Genomic DNA, 25095 nt, shown 5'->3' on the forward strand with positions numbered 1-25095 from the left:
CAAGAATATTGCTCAAAAAAAAAAAAAAAAAAAAAAAAAAAAAAACTCTGCCATAAGGTATTGAAATTGTTACTTTACTTTACTGTTTTTTTATTTGTAGATGTTTATTGTTTGCTGCAATACTATATAGAACCTTATTCTCTAGAAAAATTTTAATTTAAAATTCTATGTAAAACGGAGGCTGTTTTTCTCTGTATATCAAAATAATTATTTTACTTTTATGTGAAAAGGTGGTATAAAATGTATTTTATGTAAATAAAATTTCTATTATTTCGAACATATCAAGTCAATATGAAGTGTTATTGTAGCACTCAAGTTAATTATAACAGAGATGTATTTTATCTAAGTATTTTTGTAGAACTTTAAAAGTTCAAACTTGCAGCGAATGTTTTTTATATCGAACAGCCTGACAGGTTTTTTTATAGTTTGTATATTAAATATCTGTTTTAATGTTGTTACGGTTTATAAAATACTATATTTTGATTGTTCATTACTTATCATATCGTTTATTTATTTCCTTTCCTCACTGGTCTAATTTTCCTTGTTGGAGCCCTTAGGCTTATAGCATCCTGCTTTTCCAGCTAAGGTTTTAGCTTAACTAATAATAATAATATTAATAATAATAATAATAATAATAATAATAATAATAATAATAATAATAATAATAATAATAATAATGAAACGGGGACTTTACTAGAATGCTTGTTCTTTGAAAATTATTGTTATGATTAAGCATTATATATTTTTAATCCTTCGAAATAGTCTTATAAGGTTTGTAGATGTGTTTTCATTTGTAAAGAATAGGCTTTCTAGCAAGACTATTGAATACTAAACATATATACATATATTTTTTACTTATTGTTTTCATGGTTGATTATGTAACCAACAGATGTCACTGGTTTTGTAAGTGGTGACGCAACGTCTTTTGAAAGTAACTGTTTTCTTTTAGATTCCTTGTTAGTCTCTCGGCCAATCAGGAGTCGTTTTCTCCTTCTTTGTCTCGAAATAACGAAACGGACCCTTCTGATTGGTTGAAACCTGAAAGAAAGCCGGCATGAGGGAACTGTAAACGGTGAGAAATCTGGAAGCAATATCAGTGCGTGTTGGGTTTGAGGTAAATTCACATCTCTATATCTTCTCTTTTGGATCTGTGGTTCCAGTTATCGTAGCCATTTTATGGGCTTGTGGTATGGAGGTAAGATTCCCTTTACTAATCTTGTGTTGAGGGTTTGCGAGTTTAAAATTATTTGGTTTTTTTTTTCTTTTCTTTTTTTCGAGTTACTTGCAGCTTTGTGTAGCGATCTTTTGATAACTATCTCTGGAAAAGACAGCTAGATTTGATTGCTGGAAGAGTCGCGTTAACCTCGTAAGCAGTGTTTAGTAACGAATGTTTTAGGTTCAATTTCTATAACTCAAAAGTGGGATATACAATTTAATTTACCGTTACGTAATATATTTTTCAAATTTAAAGAAATTCCCACTGTCACTCTTTTTAACCGTTTTGGTGTCTTGAATCTCCCAAATTCTTAATAGCTAAAGCCTTGGTTAAAAGTTAAGTTGTGAACTTAGTCTTTTATCTAGTATAGTAAACACACTGCTTGCGGTAATCATTAGAAACTGCTAATCTTACAAATCGTTCAAATTTCTGGTTCAGCGTTTTTTTGCACGTACAAAGCATTAAAACTTTTAATATAATTCTTGTAAAGTAATTTTTAGTATACTATATAAGCGTTTAGCATATCCTGTAAACTTCTATTTGGTAACAATCGGTGTACTGCAAAACTTAAAAGTAATTTCTTGTTTTCATTGATAGTATTTTTTTTAGTAATTTAGTGTCTTGAGTTTATAGCATAAATTAAACTATTTCGGTGTGTTTTGGGGCTATTGTGAATTTATAGTAAGTTTGGTGTGATTTCTCAAGTTTAAAAATCTAAGATTGAGGTCTTAAGCAACGATGCAATTTCTAGAGATTTTCAATCAAATTTTGGTACGTTTTCTATCGTACATTGTGTTGAGATCAGTTATGTCTTATTTTGGATAAATATTTTGTTTTGGATGTTGAGATCAGTCACAAGTCTTATTTTGGATAAATATTTTGTTTTGGATGTTGAGATCAGTCATAAGTCTTATTTTGGATAAATATTTTTGTTTTGGATGTTGAGATCAGTCATGTTTTATTTTGGATAAATATTTAGTTTTTGATGGCCGGTAAATCTAACGAGTGCAAAGTAGTCTACATAGCTTCATTTAAAGTTCTAATTACATAATGTAGATGGGTAAAGTTTTGACTTTGGCTGCATAAGTTTTCAAGATATTTTTTAGTTTTAATTTAACAGCTATGGTTGATTCCTAGGTTTTCCTTGAGGTTTTCCTTGGTTGGAAGCTTATTAGGCTGTTTAGTTTATCTGATCTTATGAAAGTGGTTTTGGTGGCTAAACAAGATAGGTAAAGGAATTAAGTCTTTGTGGTGAGGTGTTTAAAGCTAACGACTTGGACAATAGGGCAATAGTGCTGTAATGGAGTAGAGCAAAGTGCTAATCTGGTACTTTTGAATCTCATTTAGGCTGGTCCCATTTGCCAGTTTTATAGTTATTAGCTTTTAAATTCTCTGGAATATTTAAATTTCTCTTATTTAGCTTTTAACAACTTTAAATCATGGGAAATTTAGCATGAATTTCGTACTTTATTTTAAATTAACGTTTATTTTTCTTTTGCCTGTTTAAGGTATACGAGAAAATGTTAGATTTGATAAACTTAATGCTATTATGGTTGCTAGGACCCTACATAGGACCCTTCTCTCTGGTTACGGTTCTTTCCCTTTGCCTACACAGACACCGAATAGTCTGGCCTATCCTTTACAGATTCTCCTCTTTCCTCATACACCTGACAACACTGTGATTAATAGACAATTCTTCTTCACCCAAGGGGTTAACTACTGCACTGTAATTGTTCAGTGGCTACTTTCCTCTTGGTAAGGGTAGAAGAGACTCTTTAGCTATGGTAAGCAGCTCTTCTAGGAGAAGGACACTCCAAAATCAAACCATTGTTCTCTATTCTTAGGTAGTGCCATAGCCTCTGTACCATGGTCTTACACTGCCTTGGGTTAGAGTTCTCTTGCTTGAGGGTACACTCTAGCACACTTTTCTATTTAGTTTCTCTTCCTCTTGTTCTGTTAAAGTTTTCATAGTTTAAATAGGAAATATTTATTTTAATAATGTTACTATTCCTAAAATATTTTATTTTTCCTTATTTCCTTTCCTCACTGGGCTATTTTCCCTGTTGGGGCCCCTGGGCTTATAGCATCCTGCTTTTCCAACTAGGGTTGTAGCTTAGCATATAATAATAATAATAATAATAATAATAGCCCTAAGATTTGAGTTTATACTTTAGTTTGAAGTTAGCGAGCACACTGTTACAGATTTCGATATACAGTAATGGAGCATGTGGGAAAGCATAATTCTAAGCTTAATTACGAAATGTTGAGCTTTAGCAAGATGAGTAAAGTTTAATATGGGTTTACCACTATGCATTAGCAAGTGACTGGATATAACAATTTATCATTCTGTATTCTAGTGTACCGTCTAGTGAATAGTTTTGTTCAATGATGCTGTGATTTGTTTTGACGCTTGAACCCTTTGACTAGTGTTCTTTAGTAAATTGCTTTCTCATTGGGAAATCTTATTATAGTTTTTCGCTACATGTTTTTTCACTCATCTTAAACTGGTTTACGTCAATTTGAGTGACTGTAAATTTAAAGTGCTCTCTATATAGTCGAATTTGCTAGAGTTTTAATTGAACTAATTGTTTAATTTTGTGTTACTTAACTGAGTTTATTATATTTATTTAACTACACCTTGTTAAAATCTTACATTTGTTAAATAAGTTAAATTTTGAGTGGCCTCGTTGTGTTCAACGTCTTAGTTTCTGCTGAGTGAATGGAGTGGCTGATAAATAAATTGGTACAGAAATCTGATCTATTTTTTTATTTCAGGTTGTGCAACAAGTTATGGGCACCGATAAATTGAAACACTTCTCAGTATAGAACTTCAAGTTTTTAGCGGTACAGAAAACTTATGAAAACTTAATTGGAGATCTGTCAGAGCTGCGAATTATTCACACCCAGAAGTAATTCTGGAGACGAAGACTTGGTCTGCTCAAGCGTTGATTCCAAAGAACAAAAGAGAGCAGAGCACAGAGAAAGAGAACGCAAGAGAGCTGAGCAGTGCACAGAGAACGAGAACGCATGAGAGCTGAGCAGAGCACAGAGAACGAGAACGCAAGAGAGCTGAGCAGAGCACAGAGAACGAGAACGCAAGAGAGCTGAGCAGAGTACAGAGAACGAGAACGCAAGAGAACTGAGCAGAGTACAGAGAACGAGAACGTAAGAGAGCAGAGCTGAGCACAGAGAACGAGAACGTAAGAGAGCAGAGCATAGTGCACGAGAACGCAAGTGAGCAGAGTACAGAGTACGCAAGGGAGCAGAGAGATAAAGTATGTAATAAACAGGAGATCAATGTGAGTAGGGAGCAAATAGAGACGATGTAGAAGATAATAAGTAAAGCATTCATAGAAACAATATTATTTAACAAAAGTGCTTTTTTTTCTGCCAAAGTGAGTACTGATCATATTATGTACCTTCTCTAGGTGTCAATAAAACAGAATGATCCCCTATTATTTTATTTTCCTACATAAATTGTTCAAAGTCTTAATTTATTACAAATGGATTAGCGTTCTTCTTTCGTTTTTTTGGTCCCTTCCTTTTTTATTTCATTCGTTTTTTGCACTATACTCGTCATACCTGAAAAAATAAAAACAGGTGTTAGTATATCTTTAGTAAGCAATTCATTGGTTATAAAATACTTGTAAGCAATTCATTGGTTATAAAATACTTTACAGTACTTTAATTGGTAATTTATAAATGGAAATTAGAAGTGAATCAAACCTTAAGCTACACAATAGACCCTTGTAAGAAAACTTAATTTCAGAGATATTTCAGTATAACAATTGTTGTGCGCAAATTTCGTGATTGTGAAAATCACAAAATGAGATTTTAACTCGTAATAAACTTTCTTGATTTATTTCCTTTAGTTTCAAATATTGTCATGCTTTGAAAATGCTGAATTTCGAAGTTATAGAATAATTGATTAAATAAAAATGAGCCTTTACACAAATAGTGACTGTATTAAAAAATCAAGTACGAAAAACTAAACTTACTTTTCAGTAAAATTTACCTTTCTGCAGTATCTTTACGTATACATTGGAAGCCAAATTTAACTAGCATGAAACGGCAATCTGAAATAATGCAGTATTAGTTCCAGTTTCTTGGTAGTGTCATTGCACGCATATCTAAACTTAAGAAATAAATTATAAATTATGAGCTAAACTACAAAGGGGTTGTACCTATAAATCTTATAGTAAATATTTCACAAACTTATTGGTATATTTATGCTTTACATAAATTACAGTTTCAACAATGTTATTTTTGCAAACTTATTCCATCACTGGTTTGATAATTGGATATTAAAATCGTAGCAACGACACAACTCCTCATGTCTGGACACTGAATATTTATCAATTTCCCATTTTGAATGTGCTAAATTTGGTAATAAACATTGTATTAAAGAATAGCCTTAATTTTATTATTTGCAAATTGCTTTTACGAACACTTAATTTAAGGTTTTATCCATTTACTACTAATAAGACCAAAGTTTCTCAAACCGGCTAAATGGCAGCTAATTTACAATGTTATGCCACAAGCCTGAATAATAGGCTAATTTGTTGGTTTAAAGCATTTTAAGATATTTCTGGTACAAAACAGTGAGCTTGTTTCCGTATAAGCTCCTCAGCCATTCGGGTTGCTTTAAAACCTGCTAAAGAATTTGTGCAATGATGTGTGCCAATGTTAAGCAAATTCTCCTGTAACCTTTAAATAATGGTCATTATAAAGATGTTAATTAGCCATGACTAATTTAAATAAATGTTCATAAATGCAAAGAAATTTCATATAGGTAAGCAACACCGTTAAGATATTAAGTTGCTGATACCAGCCTGTCTAAACATGCCAAGAAAATAAATTTCCTTTCTGACTTATAAATACCTATCATATACCAACTGCTTTCTTGAATATGAAACATTTTCACCTTAGATAGCAAAAAGGGAGATGGAGAATGATTTACAATAGTTTTATATATAAAATCATTCAGAACCCAAGGAATTGTTTCTTTCATTAATATGAAGCTCCGTAATGCAATGTTTCCAAATAGTTAAACCCTCGAAAATCAAAATGCAGCAAATTTCAGTTATCCTCACCAATTTGAGAAACTAATTAGAAGCTATTAGCTAGAATAATTAACATTCTATTATTAGACACCTAAAGTTAAATGTAAAGTAAATAGAATTTCTGCTACAATATACTTTTATTAATGAAACTTACAATTTTTCTTAGCATTTTCTATTTCTTTTCTAGTCATTCCGCTCTTGCCTTCACTCAAAATCGGTTGCTTTACTGTTCACGTTTTAACGTTCAGACTTTGTAATCACTTTCTTTTCCAGTTTCAAACGAGTTTCCAATAAACCTGGAAGAAATCAAAGCATATAGTGTACATATTGAATCTTTTGACTAGACCTATTCTTTACCAGACGTATGCCTTCTCATTACCTTGGAAATACCAAGCCACATTTGTTAAACTGTTCAAGATTAATATTCTATATATTCCTTTGGATCAGATTAAAGTTTGAATTTAAAAAAATCATTATGGAATTTTTACTTAAAGCATTTACTAATTCCTCGCTAACCTTTCAAAAAAAAATATATTCTAATTGCCTTTCTACCCATTGAAAACCCGTAGTTTCAACAAAATTTTCAAGAAGCTGAGCATCTGAAAAATTTAAAAAATAAAGTTTTATATATTCACAATCTTGCAAGCTATGCATATTCACAACCTTACAAGCTATACATATTCACAACCTTACAAGCTATACATTTGAAACCTTACAAGCTACACACATTCGTAACCTTACAGGCTATACATATTCACAACCTCACTAGCTACACACATTCGCAACCTTACAAGCTATACACATTCGCAACCTTACAAGCTATACACATTCGCAACCTTACAAGCTACACACATTCGCAACCTTACAAGCTATACACATTCGCAACCTTACAAGCTATACACATTCGCAACCTTACAAGCTACACATTCGCAACCTTACAAGCTATACACATTCGCAACCTTACAAGCTATACACATTCGCAACCTTACAAGCTATACACATTCGCAACCTTACAAGCTATACACATTCGCAACCTTACAAGCTACACACATTCGCAACCTTACAAGCTATACACATTCGCAACCTTACAAGCTATACACATTCGCAACTTTACAAGCTATACACATTCGCAACTTTACAAGCTATACACATTCGCAACCTTACAAGCTATACACATTCACAACCTTGCTAGCTCGACAACCTTACGAGCAACACATTTACAAACTCACGTTATACACATTCACAATCTTACAAGTTATACACATTCATGATCTTACAAAGTAAACCTATCCACAATTTTACGCACATCATGTAAGCACTCACAAATTTTATCTTTTGCGGGAAAGCCATTCTGATAAACCTTTCGTTGAGCGACAGGCAAATCTTTCAACGGCTCAAAAATAAATTTAGAACACTAATGTAACTTATTAAATCTAATATACAATAACAACAACAACAACAACAACAACCTCAGACTTGTCCATATTCATGTCAGTTTTCATCGCTCCGCTGGCCAGTGCGGATTGTTGATGGGAACATTAGTCTGGTCGTTCAGAAAAAAACAACCTTTAGTAAATGCTTTACCAAGTCGACACTTTCTGCCTTCAATTTGAATATTTTGTTATTTATGGTAGACAGTTTTAGTTAAGAGATTTCAGGTGCATTTGCATTTGTATAAATAATTCCCCATCAAAACTAACAACCATCCGAGAATTACGCATTGGCAACTAACGTCAAACACTATGCATGTTCAAATAAAGCTTTTACAAGTCTACAAAATTTCCTTTTATTTAAGCCGGATACCTAATGAATATTTGGCATTCATTTATTACGCTTCACACACTAATGTATTAGATTTCCAGATTACTGTAACTCCATTAATGTTCCGATCAAGTTATTTAAAAATTATATAACTTTAGAAATAAATCACCAGGAAGGACTTCTCCCACTTCTCCCAATTCAAATGATAGAATTTTAAAGTTTTAAAATTTAATTTGAACTGACCATTTTCCAAGTGTTATTTGCATAATATCCAATAAGCTAAACAAATGTCAAGTAAAGTTATATCCACCTACCAGAACTGTTAAGTTTTGAATGTTGGTCAATTTCCAAGTAAATATTCTTTTAATCAATTTACTCCAATTCAGCTGAATAAAATCTTCCTTATACATATTTCTCTGGTTCGTATGCATCGAGTTCATCGTTCAAGCTTCAGCACCTTAAGTTTAGTCATTAAAAATCTGGAAAAGAAAATTCATTAGAGCGCGCTAATATTTCTTCCATACTACAGACTTCAATTGAAAACCTTTTTACTAGCGAGCACATGCTAATAATTTTTTATGCTTACCCAAAATAAGTTAAAGTAATAACAGCATAATTAAAATAATAAATTTCTTCTACAACCTGTGCCGTATATTTTAAAGAACTTATTTGTTACCACTTAAAACTCCATGACAAACTCAGTAAAAACACCAAACTTCTTTAAGAAGCTGCCGAAATAATTCATAGAAAATTGACAAATTTATATGAAATCCAATTCCAGACCAATCACTTATTGTATTATTTTTTAGTCCTTCCATGAAAACTTCTATAAATCTTTGTCAGTATAAAAAGTAACTTAATTCCAGAAATTAGTATCTGCGTCTAACAAAACCACGTAAAGCAATTAAGGTCAAAAGATATCAAAGTTCGACAGGAAAGCAAATACCTCGGAAAGATAAGTCCTGAGAAATCTAAAACGTCGTCACGTATTAGGACGAAAATCGACCCAAAAAGCAAGAGAATAAAATTCGACACATTTGACAAATTTAATACGTACCTAAAACACTTCACTGTTACTGAAGCAGAGAATATTCTTACTTAAATATGATCCAAAATCTAAATGTTTATTATCAAAATTTTAAGTGCTACAGATATGGATTAGAACTAGAAACGTCCATTTTTTATTGTATAAAAAAAAAATTTGGATGCTCAAGAGAGTGAATATATACTTTATAAACTAGCCAAATACATAAATCATACTTTTACTCATTCTTTTATTTTATGCAATTTTGACCATTATCATTGTGGTAAAACCCTCAAGTTTTAGGATCCCATTACATGAAAATAATTATGCGGATCAATATGGGAAGAAATAATGCCTAAAGACTAGGAGGAGAGTAGTGGTATCTAAGCAGAAAGGTGACATCATAGAACGCGATAACTACAGGAGAATTAAACAGCATGGTTTGAAAGTTTTAGAGGGTACAAGATTAGAGGTTAAGTGTTCAGATTGGGAAAAAACAGTGGATTCATGAGGGACAGGGACTGAATGCTATCTTTATAGTAAGGCAGCTACAGGAAAACACTCAATGAGAAACCATTAGCTTCTCTGAACTTTTAGAGATTTAGAGGCGTATGATAGAATACTAAATGAAATGACGTTTTGGTACTTAACTCCCGGAGAAGTTGGTTAGAATGGTAGAGATTATATGCAAAACAACAATGACAAAAGCAAGTGTTTCTGGAAAAACAAACCTTTGAAGTTAATATTACAACAGCGGTTAACATTAAGCCTCCTTTTATTTGTAACCAATCACAATCTTCACAACTGTGTTAACAATCGTCCCTAAACCTTCACAAGTGTGTTAACGATCGTCACAACCTTCACAAGTGTAACCAAAAGTCACTGAACCTTCACATCTGTGTTAACCAAAGTCACTGAACATTTTCTAAGTGTTATTTGCATAATATCCAATAAGCTAAACAAATAGGTAAAGTTTTATCCACCTACCAGTTATGGAAAGTTTTGAATGTTGGTCAATTTTAATCAATTTACTCCAATTCAGCTGAATAAAATCTTCCTTTTAAATATTTCTCTGGTTCGTATGCATCGAGTTCATCGTCCAAGCTTCAGCGCCTCATTAAGTATGGTCATTAAAAATCTGGAAAAGAAAATTCATTAGTGAGCGCAAATATTTCCTCCATACTAAAGACTTCAATTGAAAACCTTTTTACTAGCCAGCACATGCTAATAATTTTTATGCTTACCCAAAAAATTTGAAGCAATAACAGCATAATTATATTACTAAATTTCTTTTACAACTTGTGCCGTATATTTTAAAGAACTTATTTGTTACCACTTAAAACTCCATGACAAACTCAGTAAAAACACCAAACTTCTTTAAGAAGCTGCCTTAATAATTTACAGGAAATTGAAAAATTTACATGATTTCCAATTCCATACCAATCACTTGTATTTTTTAAGGTCCTTCCATGAAAACTTCTATAAATCTTTGTCAGTATAAAAGTAACTTAATTCCAGTAATTAGTATCTGCGTCTAACAAAACTACGTAAAGCAATCAAGGTCAAGAGCAATCAAAAGTCGACAGGAAAGCAAATACCTCGGAAAGATAAGTCCTGAGAAATCTAAAACGTCGACACGTATTAGGACGAAAGTCGACCCAAAAAGCAAATTAATAAAATTCGACACATTTGACAAATTTAATACGTACCTAAAACACTTCATTGTTACTGAAGCAGAGAATATTCTTACTTAAATATGACCCAAAATCTAATAAACGTTTATCAAAATTTCAAGTACTACAGATATGGATTAAAACTAACGTCCAGTTCTTATTGTATAAGAAAATTATTTTTGGATACTCAAGAGGGTGAATATATGATACTTTATAAACTAGCCAAATACATAGTTCACGTATTTCTCCTACTCATTCTTTTATTTTATGGAATTCTGACCATCATCATTGTGGTAAAACCCTCAAGTTTTAGGATCCCATTACATAAAAATAATTATGTGGAGCAATATGGGAAGAAATAATGCATAAAGACTAGGAAGAGAGTAGTGGTATCTAAGCAGAAAGATGACAAACCGATAACTACAGGAGAATTAAACAGCATGGTTTGAAAGTTTTAAAGGGTACTAGATTAGAGGTTGAGTGTGTTCAGATTGGGAAAAAAACAGTATGGATTCATGAGGGGGAGGGACTGAATGCTATCTTTATAGTATGGCAGATACATTAAAACACTTAATGAGAAACCAGAAGCTTCTCTGAACTTTGAGAGATTTAGAGGCGTATGATAGAATACTAAAAGAAATGTCGTTTTGGTACTTAACTCCCGGATTAGTTGGTTAGAATGGTAGAGATTATATGCAAAACAACAATGACAAAAGTAGCAGTTTTTGGAGAAACAAACCTTTGAAGTTATTACAACAGGGGTTAACATTAAGCCCATTCTTATTTGTAACCAGTCACAATCTTCACAAGTGTGTTAACAATCGTCACTAAACCTTCACAAGTGTGTAACTAAAAGTCACAACTTTCACATTTGTGTTAACCAAAGTCACTGACCATTTTCCAAGTGTTATTTGCATAATATCCAATAAGCTAAACAAATGTCAAGTAAAGTTTTATCCACCTACCAGTTATGGAAAGTTTTTAATGTTGGTCAATTTCCAAGTAAATATTCTTTTAATCAATTTACTCCAATTCAGCTGAATAAAATCTTCCTTTTAAATATTTCTCTGGTTCGTATGCATCGAGTTCATCGTTCAAGCTTCAGCACCTCAATAAGTATGGTCGTTAAAAATCTGGAAAAGAAAATTCATTAGTGCGCGCAAATATTTCTTCCATACTAAAGACTTCAATTGAAAACCTTTTTACTAGCGAGCACATGCTAATAATTTTTATGCTTACCCAAACAATTTTAAAGTAATAACAGCATAATTAAAAACTAAATTTCTTTTACAACTTGTGCCCTATATTTTAAAGAACTTATTTGTTGCCACTTAAAACTCCATGACAAACTCAGTAAAAACACCAAACTTCAAGAAGCTGCCAAAATAATTAACAGAAAATTGAAAAATTTACATTATTTCCAATTCCATACCAATCACTTGTATTATTTTTTTAAGGTCCTTCCATGAAAACTTCTATAAATCTTTGTCAGTATAAAAAGTAACTTAATTCTAGTAATTAGTATCTGCGTCCAACAAAACCACGTAAAGCAATCAAGGTCAAAAGCAATCAAGGTCAAAAGCAATCAAGGTCAAAAGCAATCAAGGTCAAAAGCAATCAAGGTCAAAAGCAATCAAGGTCAAAAGCAATCAAAATTTGACAGGAAAGCAAATACCTCTGAAGGTCCTGAGAAATCTAAAACGTCGTCACGTATTAGGACCAAAATCGACCCAAAAAGCAAGAATAAAATTCGATACATTTGACAAATTTAGTACGTACCTAAAACACTTCATTGTTACTGAAGCAGAGAATATTCTTACTTAAATATGACCCAAAACCTAAGAAATGTTTATCAAAATTTTAAGTGCTACAGAAGTAGAAAAGAACTAGAAACGTAAAGTTCTTATTGTATAAAAAATATACTTCAGGATACTCAAGAGGGTAAATATATGATACTTTATAAACTAACCAAATACATAAATCATGTATTTCTCCTACTCATTCTTTTATTTTATGGAATTTTGACCATGGTCATTGTAGTAAACAACTCATACGAGTTTTAGGATCCCATTACATAAAAATAATTGTGTGGAGCAATATGGGAAGAAATAATGCCTAAAGACTAGGAGGAGAGTAGTGGTATCTAAGCAGAAAGGTGACATCATAGAATGCAATATCTACAGGAGAATTAAACAGAGCATGGTTTGAAAGTTTGAGGGTACTAGATTAGAGGTTAAGTGTGTTCAGATTGGGAAAAAACAGTATGGATTCATGAGGGAGAGGGACTGAATGCTATCTTTATAGTAAGGTAGCTACAGGAAAACACTTAATGAGAAACCAGAAGCTTCTCTGAACTTTGAGATTTAGAGGCGTATGATAATACTAAAAGAAATGACGTTTTGGTACTTACTCCCGGAGAAGTTGGTTAGAATGGTAGAGATTATATGCAAAACAACAATGATAAAAGTAAGAGTTTTTGGAGAAACAAACCTTTGAAGTTAATATTACAACAGGGGTTAACATTAAGCCCTTTTATATTTGTAACCAGTCACAATCTTCATAAGTGTGAACAAACATCACTAAACCCTCATATGTGTGTAACCATTCACTGAACCTTCACATGTGTGTTAACAAAAGTCACTAAGCCTTCTAAAGTGTGTTAACAAAAGTCACTAAGCCTTCACAAATGTGTTAACAAAAGTCACTAAGCCTTCACAAATGTGTTAACTAAAGTCACTAAGCCTTCACAAATGTGTTAATAAAAGTCACTAAGCCTTCACAAATGTGTTAATAAAAGTCACTAAGCCTTCACAAGTGTGCTAACAAAAGGCAATAAGCCTTCACAAGTGTGTAACCAAAGTCACTTAACCTTCACATTTGTGTTGAGTCACTGAACCTTCACATTTGTGTTGAGTCACTGAACCTTCACATTTGTGTTGAGTCACTAAACCTTCACATTTGTGTTGAGTCACTAAACCTTCACATTTGTGTTGAGTCACTAAACCTTCACATTTGTGTTGAGTCACTAAACCTTCACATTTGGGTTGAGTCACTAAACCTTCACATTTGGGTTGAGTCACTAAACCTTCACATTTGGGTTGAGTCACTAAACCTTCACATTTGGGTTGAGTCACTAAACCTTCACATTTGGGTTGAGTCACTAAACCTTCACATTTGGGTTGAGTCACTAAACCTTCACATTTGGGTTGAGTCACTAAACCTTCACATTTGGGTTGAGTCACTAAACCTTCACATTTGGGTTGAGTCACTAAACCTTCACATTTGGGTTGAGTCACTAAACCTTCACATCTGTATTAACAAAAGTCACTAAACCTTCACATCTGTATTAACAAAAGTCACTAAACCTTCACATCTGTATTAACAAAAGTCACTAAACCTTCACATCTGTATTAACAAAAGTCACTAAACCTTCACACGTGTGTAACCAAAGTCACTAAACCTTCACACGTGTGTAACCAAAGTCACTAAACCTTCACACGTGTGTAACCATAGTCACTAAACCTTCACACGTGTGTAACCAGAGTCACTAAACCTTCACACGTGTGTAACCAGAGTCACTAAACCTTCACACGTGTGTAACCAGAGTCACTAAACCTTCACAAGCGTGTAACCAAAGTCACTAAACCTTCACAAGCGTGTAATCAAAGTCACTAAACCTTCACAAGCATGTAATCTAAGTCACTAAACCTTCACATTTGTGTTAACTAAAGTCATTAAACCTTCACATCTGTGTTAACTAAAGTCACTAAACCTTCACATTTGTGTTAAAAGTCACTAAACCTTCACATTTGTGTTAAAAGTCACTAAACCTTCACATTTGTGTTAAAAGTCACTAAACCTTCACATTTGTGTTAAAAGTCACTAAACCTTCACATTTGTGTTAAAAGTCACTAAACCTAAACATTTGTATTAACAAAAGTCACTAAATCTTCACAAGTGCGTTATAAAGTCTCTAAACCATCACATTTGCGTTAAAATTAACTACCTTCACAAGCATGTAACCAAAGTCACTAAACCTTCACAAATATATAATCTAAGTCACTAAACCTTCACAAGTGGGTAATCTAAGTCACTAAACCTTCACGTGTGTTAACAAAAGTCACTGAACCTTCACATGTGTGTTAACAAAAGTCACTGATCCTTCACATTTGTGTAACCAAAGCCACTGAACCTTCACAAGTGTGTAATCAAAGCCACTGAACCTTCACAAGTGTGTAACCAAAGTCACTAAACCTTCACAAGTGTGTAATCAAAGCACTAAACCTTCACAAGCAGGTAATCAAAGTCACTAAACCTTCACAAGCATGTAAACAAAGTCATTAAACCTTCACATTTGTGTGAACTAAAGTCACTAAACCTTCACATCTGTATTAACTAAAGTCACTAAACCTTCACATCTGTATTAACAAAAGTCACTAAACCTTCACATCTGTATTAACAAAAGTCACTAAACCTTCACATTTGTGTTAACAAAAGTGACTAAACCTTCACATTTGTGTTAACAAAAGTGACTAAACCTTCACATTTGTGTTAACAAAAGTCACTAAACCTTCACATTTTTGTTAACAAAAGTCACTAAACCTTCACATTTTTGTTAACAAAAGTCACTAAACCTTCACATTTGTGTTAACAAAAGTCACTAAACCTTCACATTTGTGTTAACAAAAGTCACTAAACCTTCACATTTGTGTTAACAAAAGTCACTAAACCTTCACATTTGTGTTAACAAAAGTCACTAAACCTTCACATTTGTGTTAACAAAAGTCACTAAACCTTCACATTTGTGTTAACAAAAGTCACTAAACCTTCACATTTGTGTTAACAAAAGTCACTAAACCTTCACATTTGTGTTAACAAAAGTCACTAAACCTTCACATTTGTGTAACAAAAGTCACTAAACCTTCACATGTGTGTTAACAAAAGTCACTAAACCTTCACATTTGTGTTAACAAAAGTCACTAAACCTTCACATTTGTGTTAACAAAAGTCACTAAATCTTCACAAGTACGTTATCAAGTCTCTAAACCATCACATTTGTGTTAAAATTCACTGAACCTTCACAAGCATGTAACCAAAGTCACTAAACCTTCACAAGCATGTAACCAAAGTCACTAAACCTTCAGAAGTGTTAAAGTCACTAAACCTTCACAAGTGTTAAAGTCACTAAACCTTCACAAGTGTTAAAGTCACTAAACCTTCACAAGTGTTAAAGTCACTAAACCTTCACAAGTGTTAAAGTCACTAAACCTTCACAAGTGTGTTATCAAAGTCACTGATCCTTCACAAGTGTGTTATCAAAGCCACTGAACCTTCACAAGCGTGTAACCAAAGTCACTGAGCCTTCACAAGCGTGTAACCAAAGTCACTGAGCCTTCACAAGCGTGTAACCAAAGTCACTAAACCTTCACAAGTGTGTAATCAAAGCCACTGAACCTTCACAAGTGTGTAACCAAAGTCACTAAACCTTCACAAGTGTGTAATCAAAGCACTAAACCTTCACAAGCAGGTAATCAAAGTCATTAAACCTTCACATTTGTGTGAACTAAAGTCACTAAACCTTCACATCTGTATTAACTAAAGTCACTAAACCTTCACATTTGTGTTAACTAAAGTCACTAAACCTTCACATTTGTGTTAACTAAAGTCACTAAACCTTCACATTTGTGTTAACTAAAGTCACTAAACCTTCACATTTGTGTTAACTAAAGTCACTAAACCTTCACATTTGTGTTAACAAAAGTCACTAAACCTTCACATTTGTGTTAACAAAAGTCACTAAACCTTCACATTTGTGTTAACAAAAGTCACTAAACCTTCACATTTGTGTTAACAAAAGTCACTAAACCTTCACATTTGTGTTAACAAAAGTCACTAAACCTTCACATTTGTGTTAACAAAAGTCACTAAACCTTCACATTTGTGTTAACAAAAGTCACTAAACCTTCACATTTGTGTTAACAAAAGTCACTAAACCTTCACATTTGTGTTAACAAAAGTCACTAAACCTTCACATTTGTGTTAACAAAAGTCACTAAACCTTCACATTTGTGTTAACAAAAGTCACTAAACCTTCACATTTGTGTTAACAAAAGTCACTAAACCTTCACATTTGTGTTAACAAAAGTCACTAAACCTTCACATTTGTGTTAACAAAAGTCACTAAACCTTCACATTTGTGTTAACAAAAGTCACTAAACCTTCACATTTGTGTTAACAAAAGTCACTAAACCTTCACATTTGTGTTAACAAAAGTCACCAAACCTTCACATTTGTGTTAACAAAAGTCACTAAACCTTCACATTTGTGTTAACAAAAGTCACCAAACCTTCACATTTGTGTTAACAAAAGTCACTAAATCTTCACATCTGTGTTAACAAAAGTCACTAAATCTTCACAAGTACGTTATCAAGTCTCTAAACCATCACATTTGTGTTAAAATTCACTTAACCTTCACAAGCATGTAACCAAAGTCACTAAACCTTCACAAGCATGTAACCAAAGTCACTAAACCTTCAGAAGTGTTAAAGTCACTGATCCTTCACAAGTGTGTTATCAAAGCCACTGAACCTTCACAAGTGTGTTATCAAAGCCACTGAACCTTCACAAGCGTGTAACCAAAGTCACTGAACCTTCACAAGCGTGTAACCAAAGTCACTGAGCCTTCACAAGCGTGTAACCAAAGTCACTGAGCCTTCACAAGCGTGTAACCAAAGTCACTGAGCCTTCACAAGCGTGTAACCAAAGACACTAAACCTTCACAAGCGTGTAACCAAAGACACTAAACCTTCACAAGCGTGTAACCAAAGACACTAAACCTTCACAAGTGTGTAACCAAAGACACTAAACTTTCACAAGTGTGTAACCAAAGTAACTGTACTTTCACAATTGTGGTAACCAAAGTCACTGTACTTTCACAATTGTGGTAACCAAAGTCACTGTACTTTCACAATTGTGGTAACCAAAGTCACTGTACTTTCACAATTGTGGTAACCAAAGTCACTGTACTTTCACAATTGTGGTAACCAAAGTCACTGTACTTTCACATTTGTGGTAACCAAAGTCACTGTACTTTCACATTTGTGTAACCAAAGTCACTGTACTTTCACATTTGTGTAACCAAAGTCACTGTACCTTCACATGTGTGTAACCAAAGTCACTAAACCTTCACATGTGTGTAACCAAAGTCACTAAACCTTCACATGTGTGTAACCAAAGTCACTAAACCTTCACATGTGTGTAACCAAAGTCACTAAACCTTCACATGTGTGTAACCAAAGTCACTAAACCTTTATTATGTGTGTAACCAAAGTCACTAAACCTTTATTATGTGTGTAACCAAAGTCACTAAACCTTCGCATGTGTATAACCAAAGTCACTAAACCTTCACATGTGTGTAACCAAAGTCAATAAACCTTCACATGTGTGTAACCAAAGTCACTGAACCTTCACATGTGTGTAACCAAAGTCACTGAACCTTCATTATGTGTGTAACCAAAGTCACTAAATCTTCACATGTGTGTAACCAAAGTCACTAAACCTTCACATGTGTGTAACCAAAGTCACTAAACCTTCACATGTGTGTAACCAAAGTCACTAAACCTTCACATGTGTGTAACCAAAGTCACTAAACCTTCACATGTGTGTAACCAAAGTCACTAAACCTTCACATGTGTGTAACCAAAGTCACTAAACCTTCACATGTGTGTAACCAAAGTCACTAAACCTTCACATGTGTGTAACCAAAGTCACTAAACCTTCACATGTGTGTAACCAAAGTCACTAAACCTTCACATGTGTGTAACCAAAGTCACTAAACCTTCATTGTGTGTGTAACCAAAGTCACTAAACCTTCATTGTGTGTGTAACCAAAGTCACTAAACCTTCATTGTGTGTGTAACCAAAGTCACTAAACCTTCATTGTGTGTGTAACCAAAGTCACTAAACCTTCACATGTGTGTAACCAAAGTCACTAAACCTTCATTATGTGTGTAACCAAAGTCACTGTACTTTCACATTTGTGGTAACCCAAGTCACTGTACTTTCACATTTGTGGTAACCCAAGTCACTGTACTTTCACATTTGTGGTAACCCAAGTCACTGTACTTTCACATTTGTGGTAACCAAAGTCACTGTACTTTCACATTTGTGGTAACCAAAGTCACTGTACTTTCACATTTGTGGTAACCAAAGTCACTGTACTTTCACATTTGTGGTAACCCAAGTCACTGTACTTTCACATTTGTGGTAACCAAAGTCACTGTACTTTCACATTTGTGGTAACCAAAGTCACTGTACTTTCACATTTGTGGTAACCAAAGTCACTGTACTTTCACATTTGTGGTAACCAAAGTCACTGTACTTTCACATTTGTGGTAACCCAAGTCACTGTACTTTCACATTTGTGGTAACCCAAGTCACTGTACTTTCACATTTGTGGTAACCAAAGTCACTGTACTTTCACATTTGTGGTAACCAAAGTCACTGTACTTTCACATTTGTGGTAACCAAAGTCACTGTACTTTCACATTTGTGGTAACCAAAGTCACTGTACTTTCACATTTGTGGTAACCAAAGTCACTGTACTTTCACATTTGTGGTAACCAAAGTCACTGTACCTTCACATGTGTGTAACAAAAGTCACTGTACCTTCACAATTGTGTAATCAAAGTCACTGTACCTTCACAATTGTGTAATCAAAGTCACTGTACCTTCACATTTGTGTAATCAAAGTCACTGTACCTTCACATTTGTGTAACCTAAGTCACCGTACCTTCACATTTGTGTAACCAAAGTCACCGTACCTTCACATTTGTGTAACCAAAGTCACCGTACCTTCACATTTGTGTAATCAAAGTCACTAAACCTTAACATGTGTGTAACCAAAGTCACTAAACCTTCACGTGTGTAACCAAAGTCACTAAACCTTCACGTGTGTAACCAAAGTCACTAAACCTTCGGTGAAACAGAATTAACTAAACCTTCACATTTGTGTTAACAAAAGTCCCTGTACTTTCACATTTGTATAACCAAAGTCACTGTACCTTCACATTTGTGTAACCAAAGTCACTGTACCTTCACATTTGTGTAACCAAAGTCACTAAACCTTCACAAGCAGGTAATCAAAGTCACTAAACCTTCACAAGCAGGTAATCAAAGTCACTAAACCTTCACATCTGTATTAACTAAAGTCACAACCTTCACATCTGTATTAACTAAAGTCACTAAACCTTCACATTTGTGTTAAAAGTCACTAAACCTTCACATTTGTGTTAAAAGTCACTAAACCTTCACATTTGTGTTAAGTCACTAAACCTTCACAATTGTGTTAAAAGTCACTAAACCTTCACATTTGTGTTAACAAAAGTCACTAAATCTTCACAAGTGCGTTATCAAGTCTCTAAGCCATCACATTTGTGTTAAAATTCACTGAACCTTCACAAGCATGTAACCAAAGTCACTAAACCTTCATTAGTGTGTAACCAAAGTCACTAAACCTTCACAAGTGTGTATTCAAAGTCACTAAACCTTCACAAGTGTGTATTCAAAGTCACTAAACCTTCACAAGTGTGTATTCAAAGTCACTAAACCTTCACAAGTGTGTATTCAAAGTCACTAAACCTTCACAAGTGTGTATTCAAAGTCACTAAACCTTCACAAGTGTGTTATCAAAGTCACTAAACCTTCCCGAGTGTGTTATCAAAGTCACTAAACCTTCCCGAGCGTGTTATCAAAGTCACTAAACCTTCCCGAGTGTGTTATCAAAGTCACTAAACCTTCCCGAGTGTGTTATCAGAGTCACTGAACCTTCACAAGTGTGTAACCAAAGACACTAAACCTTCACAAGTGTGTAACCAAAGACACTAAACCTTCACAAGTGTGGTAACCAAAGTCACTGTACTTTCACAATTGTGGTAACCAAAGTCACTGTACTTTCACATTTGTGGTAACCAAAGTCACTGTACTTTCACATTTGTGGTAACCAAAGTCACTGTACTTTCACATTTGTGGTAACCAAAGTCACTGTACTTTTACATTTGTGGTAACCAAAGTCACTGTACTTTTACATTTGTGGTAACCAAAGTCACTGCACTTTTACATTTGTGGTAACCAAAGTCACTGTACTTTTACATTTGTGGTAACCAAAGTCACTGTACTTTTACATTTGTGGTAACCAAAGTCACTGTACTTTTACATTTGTGGTAACCAAAGTCACTGTACTTTTACATTTGTGGTAACCAAAGTCACTGCACTTTTACATTTGTGGTAACCAAAGTCACTGTACTTTTACATTTGTGGTAACCAAAGTCACTGCACTTTTACATTTGTGGTAACCAAAGTCACTGTACTTTTACATTTGTGGTAACCAAAGTCACTGCACTTTCACATTTGTGGTAGCCAAAGTCACTGTACTTTCACATTTGTGGTAACCAAAGTCACTGTACTTTCACATTTGTGGTAACCAAAGTCACTGTACCTTCACATTTGTGGTAACCAAAGTCACTGTACCTTTACATTTGTGGTAACCAAAGTCACTGTACCTTCACATTTGTGTAACCAAAGTCACTGTACCTTCACATTTGTGTAATCAAAGTCACTGTACCTTCACATTTGTGTAATCAAAGTCACTGTACCTTCACATTTGTGTAACCAAAGTCACCGTACCTTCACATTTGTGTAACCAAAGTCACCGTACCTTCACATTTGTGTAACCAAAGTCACCGTACCTTCACATTTGTGTAATCAAAGTCACCGTACCTTCACATTTGTGTAATCAAAGTCACCGTACCTTCACATTTGTGTAATCAAAGTCACCGTACCGTCACATTTGTGTAATCAAAGTCACTAAACCTTCACGTGTGTAACCAAAGTCACTAAACATTCACATGTGTGTAACCAAAGTCACTAAACATTCACATGTGTGTAACCAAAGTCACTAAACCTTCATGTGTGTAATCAAAGTCACTAAACCTTCATGTGTGTGTAACCAGTCACTAAACCTTCACATTTGTGTTAACAAAGGTCACTGTACTTTCACATTTGTGTAACCAAAGTCACTGTACCTTCACATGTGTGTAACCAAAGTCACTGTACCTTCACATGTGTGTAACTAAAGTCACTGTACCTTCACATGTGTGTAACCAAAGTCACTAAACCTTCACATGTGTGTAACCAAAGTCACTAAACCTTCACATGTGTGTAACCAAAGTCACTAAACCTTCACATGTGTGTAACCAAAGTCACTAAACCTTCACATGTGTGTAACCAAAGTCACTAAACCTTCACATGTGTGTAACCAAAGTCACTAAACCTTCATAAGCGTGTAATCAATGTCACTAAACCTTCATGTGCTTGTAACCAAAGTCACTAAACCTTCATGTGCGTGTAACCAAAGTCACTAAACCTTCATGTGCGTGTAACCAAAGTCACTAAACCTTCACATGTGTGTAACCAAAGTCACTAAACCTTCACATGTGTGTAACCAAAGTCACTAAACCTTCACATGTGTGTAACCAAAGTCACTAAACCTTCACATGTGTGTAACCAAAGTCACTAAACCTTCACATGTGTGTAACCAAAGTCACTAAACCTTCACATGTGTGTAACCAAAGTCACTAAACCTTCACAAGAGTAAGTCAATGTCACTAAACCTTCACATGTGTAATAAAAGTCACCAAACCTACCTTAACATTATAACAAGTCACTAAACCTTCACAAGTGTGTAATCAAAGTCACTAAACCTTCATTACTGTGTAATTAAGAGTCGCTAAACATTCACAAGCGTGTAATCAAAGTTGCTAAACCTTCACAAGGGTAATTTAAGTCACTAAACCTTCACAAGGGTAATGTAAGTCACTAAACCCTCACACAGGTAATTAAAGTCACTAAACCTTCACACGGGTAATTAAAGTCACTAAACCTCCCAACGAGTAATTAAAGTCACTAAACCTTCACAGGGGTAATTAAAGTCACTAAATCTTCACAGGGATAATCAAAGTCACTAAACTTTCACAAGTGTGTAACTAAAGTACTTGACCTTCAAAGGTTTGCAAGTATAGCTGATTTTGCCATTGTTATGTAATATCTGTATTTCACATTTATTTATATGGAGTTATTTATTGTAATTTTAGAGTAGTAAAGTTTGAAGGTATAGCACTTGTGTGTGACGTTTAAAAATGTGTGCTACTCTAAGTTGGAAATTACAAATTAGTCAAAACCGAGGACTTGATTGAACTCTTCGATTTAAGAAGCAATTTGTTCTCGTAATCTTAAACAGCAGCAGTGGTATGATATTAGTTCCGAAATCAATATTTTTTTTTAAGCACAAAAGTAAAAGTACATTCCAAGTGTTTAGGTTAAGATGGATTAATAAATTATGGGTGAAGTTTGATTCTTGTCCCTATGTAGACCCAATCTTCAAAACAATGGGTTAAGATATTAAAACGTTCAATCAACATCACTAGATTCACTTGTAACCAAAAGACTACAAATCGCCAACACATCAGATGCGATAGAAAGCTGCCAAATTATTAGAAATCGCTAGAACAACGCTAAAAGAACTCAGAAATTTTGCACTCTGAATTTATCAAATAAAAATTGCTGTAAATTCACAATAGCCTAAAATAACCACCAAAACAAAGAAAACATAAGTAAAAAATCTATACATAATTACTGCAGAAGACATATTGAATTTTAAAGATCAAATGAATTTCACATGCAGAAATCCTTTCTATGGCAGCGAACAATTAAGAGTTGCATGGAAAATTTTCCCTAGTTTAGTGCTAGATCAAATGTTAAATACAGTTTCACGGATTACACTAGAAGCTGCAAGATAGGAAAATTTCATATGAATATTATAAAAGTTTGATTTGCACGTGCAAATACTCTTCACCAGAAAACTCAATGCTAAGCCCAGTTAAGCATTAAAAGAATACTTTAAAAATGCATACGAGAACATTTACACAATTAACAGGACAAACCCTTTTCAAGTATGGGAGACTCGCAAACGAAAGTATTTGAAACTGCGCAAAAAAAATATGGAACTTGGATAGTTTGACGGTGCTGTGAGCATAAAGATAAAATTAGCAACACCAGTAGATCAGTAATTTAATTTCACGGTGTTTAATACTTGGAATATGGGAACGAAACACCATAAAGAAAGTCAATACCAATAAATCTTAATAAAACATACTTACATATATCATCCACGATTGACGTTCACTGCCTAAAACCCATGACATAAATGCCTCTGAATAGTCTGCAGGTTCAGAATGTAGAGCTTTGAAAATCAAGGAAGCAGAAATCCTTGTTCTGTCGTCCTTGGGTGACAGGTGGCTCCATCTGTATTTGGTGTTCATGACCATTATTACTAATGCAAATCCTAACTTTTTTATAGAATTGTCCATTGGAAGCCATTTCATTTATAATGAAGAAATGTTTTATTAGAATTATAGCAAAATGTCACCTACAATTAAATCATTAATGTAAGTTTCAGTTCCTTACCTAGGACAAAAGATTATCAAATCCTAAAGATTTGTAACATTCTTTTATGAATAGCAGGATAACACTATTTACAAAGGTGATAAAAAGAGGATTGAAAATGAAAATAGGACGCAACTGAAGTGAATCACGGCGCTATGTCTACTCTCTTATCTGGTACATTTTGCCATTTTGCTTCAAAATGTATGGGATACAAGTGTAATTTCAATAATTTCAATACTCGTATGGAACGTTCATGCAAAATGTTTTGCAATCAATTTGATAGTATTGTTTCAATAATTTTAGGAATCGATGTGTGGTAGAACATTTAGAATTAACTAATTGTAGAAATCTGTTTTTATTCGTTAATTACCTTGATTGGATACAACTGCGTTTACCTAAAACTCGCTTTCACAATAAGCAATTTTTCTAAACATAGTTATTGCATGGTATCTATACTTTTCCATTGACATATTCAGATAAGAAGAGTTTGTGAATATTAGATGCAAGAGACAGCTAGCCACTCTAAAACTGAAGCAATCATAGTCTAGGTTTGCTGACTTTAAAGCTAACCGTTGCCTACACAGATTTACACATTTCCCTCTTACACTAAATTCCTATAACGCCTTGATCAAATAGACACAAAAATGCTACAGGAAAACACTAAGAAATATTCTTAAAGTCTTAGAAAATGGGTATTTCATGGGAACTCGATCATGAATTAATTACTTTTATATGGATTCCCTCAGGGAAAAAACTGTCTTTTCTATTGGAAAATGTCGTCCCGACCGGAACTATAATTTTACCTCTCTCTCTCTCTATCTCACACAACACACACGGCAATATAGGCAGGATGAGAGG

At 33.9% G+C, this 25095-nt stretch overlaps 1 long non-coding RNA gene across 2 annotated transcripts; it reads right to left on the reverse strand.

Moving 5' to 3' along the window:
- Positions 1–5225: 5225 nt before the first annotated feature.
- LOC137616182 (uncharacterized) lies at positions 5226–23987 on the reverse strand. Of its 2 annotated transcripts, XR_011039320.1 has the most exons (6): positions 23952–23987; positions 11703–11870; positions 10052–10202; positions 8355–8519; positions 6434–6575; positions 5226–5292 (listed from the first exon to the last, which is right to left on the reverse strand). It is a non-coding gene; the product is annotated as an uncharacterized lncRNA (long non-coding RNA). The 2 variants fall into 2 exon arrangements; XR_011039319.1 differs by lacking the exon at positions 5226–5292 and having other exon boundaries at positions 5352–6575.
- Positions 23988–25095: the final 1108 nt, after the last annotated feature.

Source organism: Palaemon carinicauda, chromosome 22 (genome assembly GCF_036898095.1).
Source record: "Palaemon carinicauda isolate YSFRI2023 chromosome 22, ASM3689809v2, whole genome shotgun sequence".
In the NCBI taxonomy this organism is placed as follows: domain Eukaryota; kingdom Metazoa; phylum Arthropoda; class Malacostraca; order Decapoda; family Palaemonidae; genus Palaemon; species Palaemon carinicauda.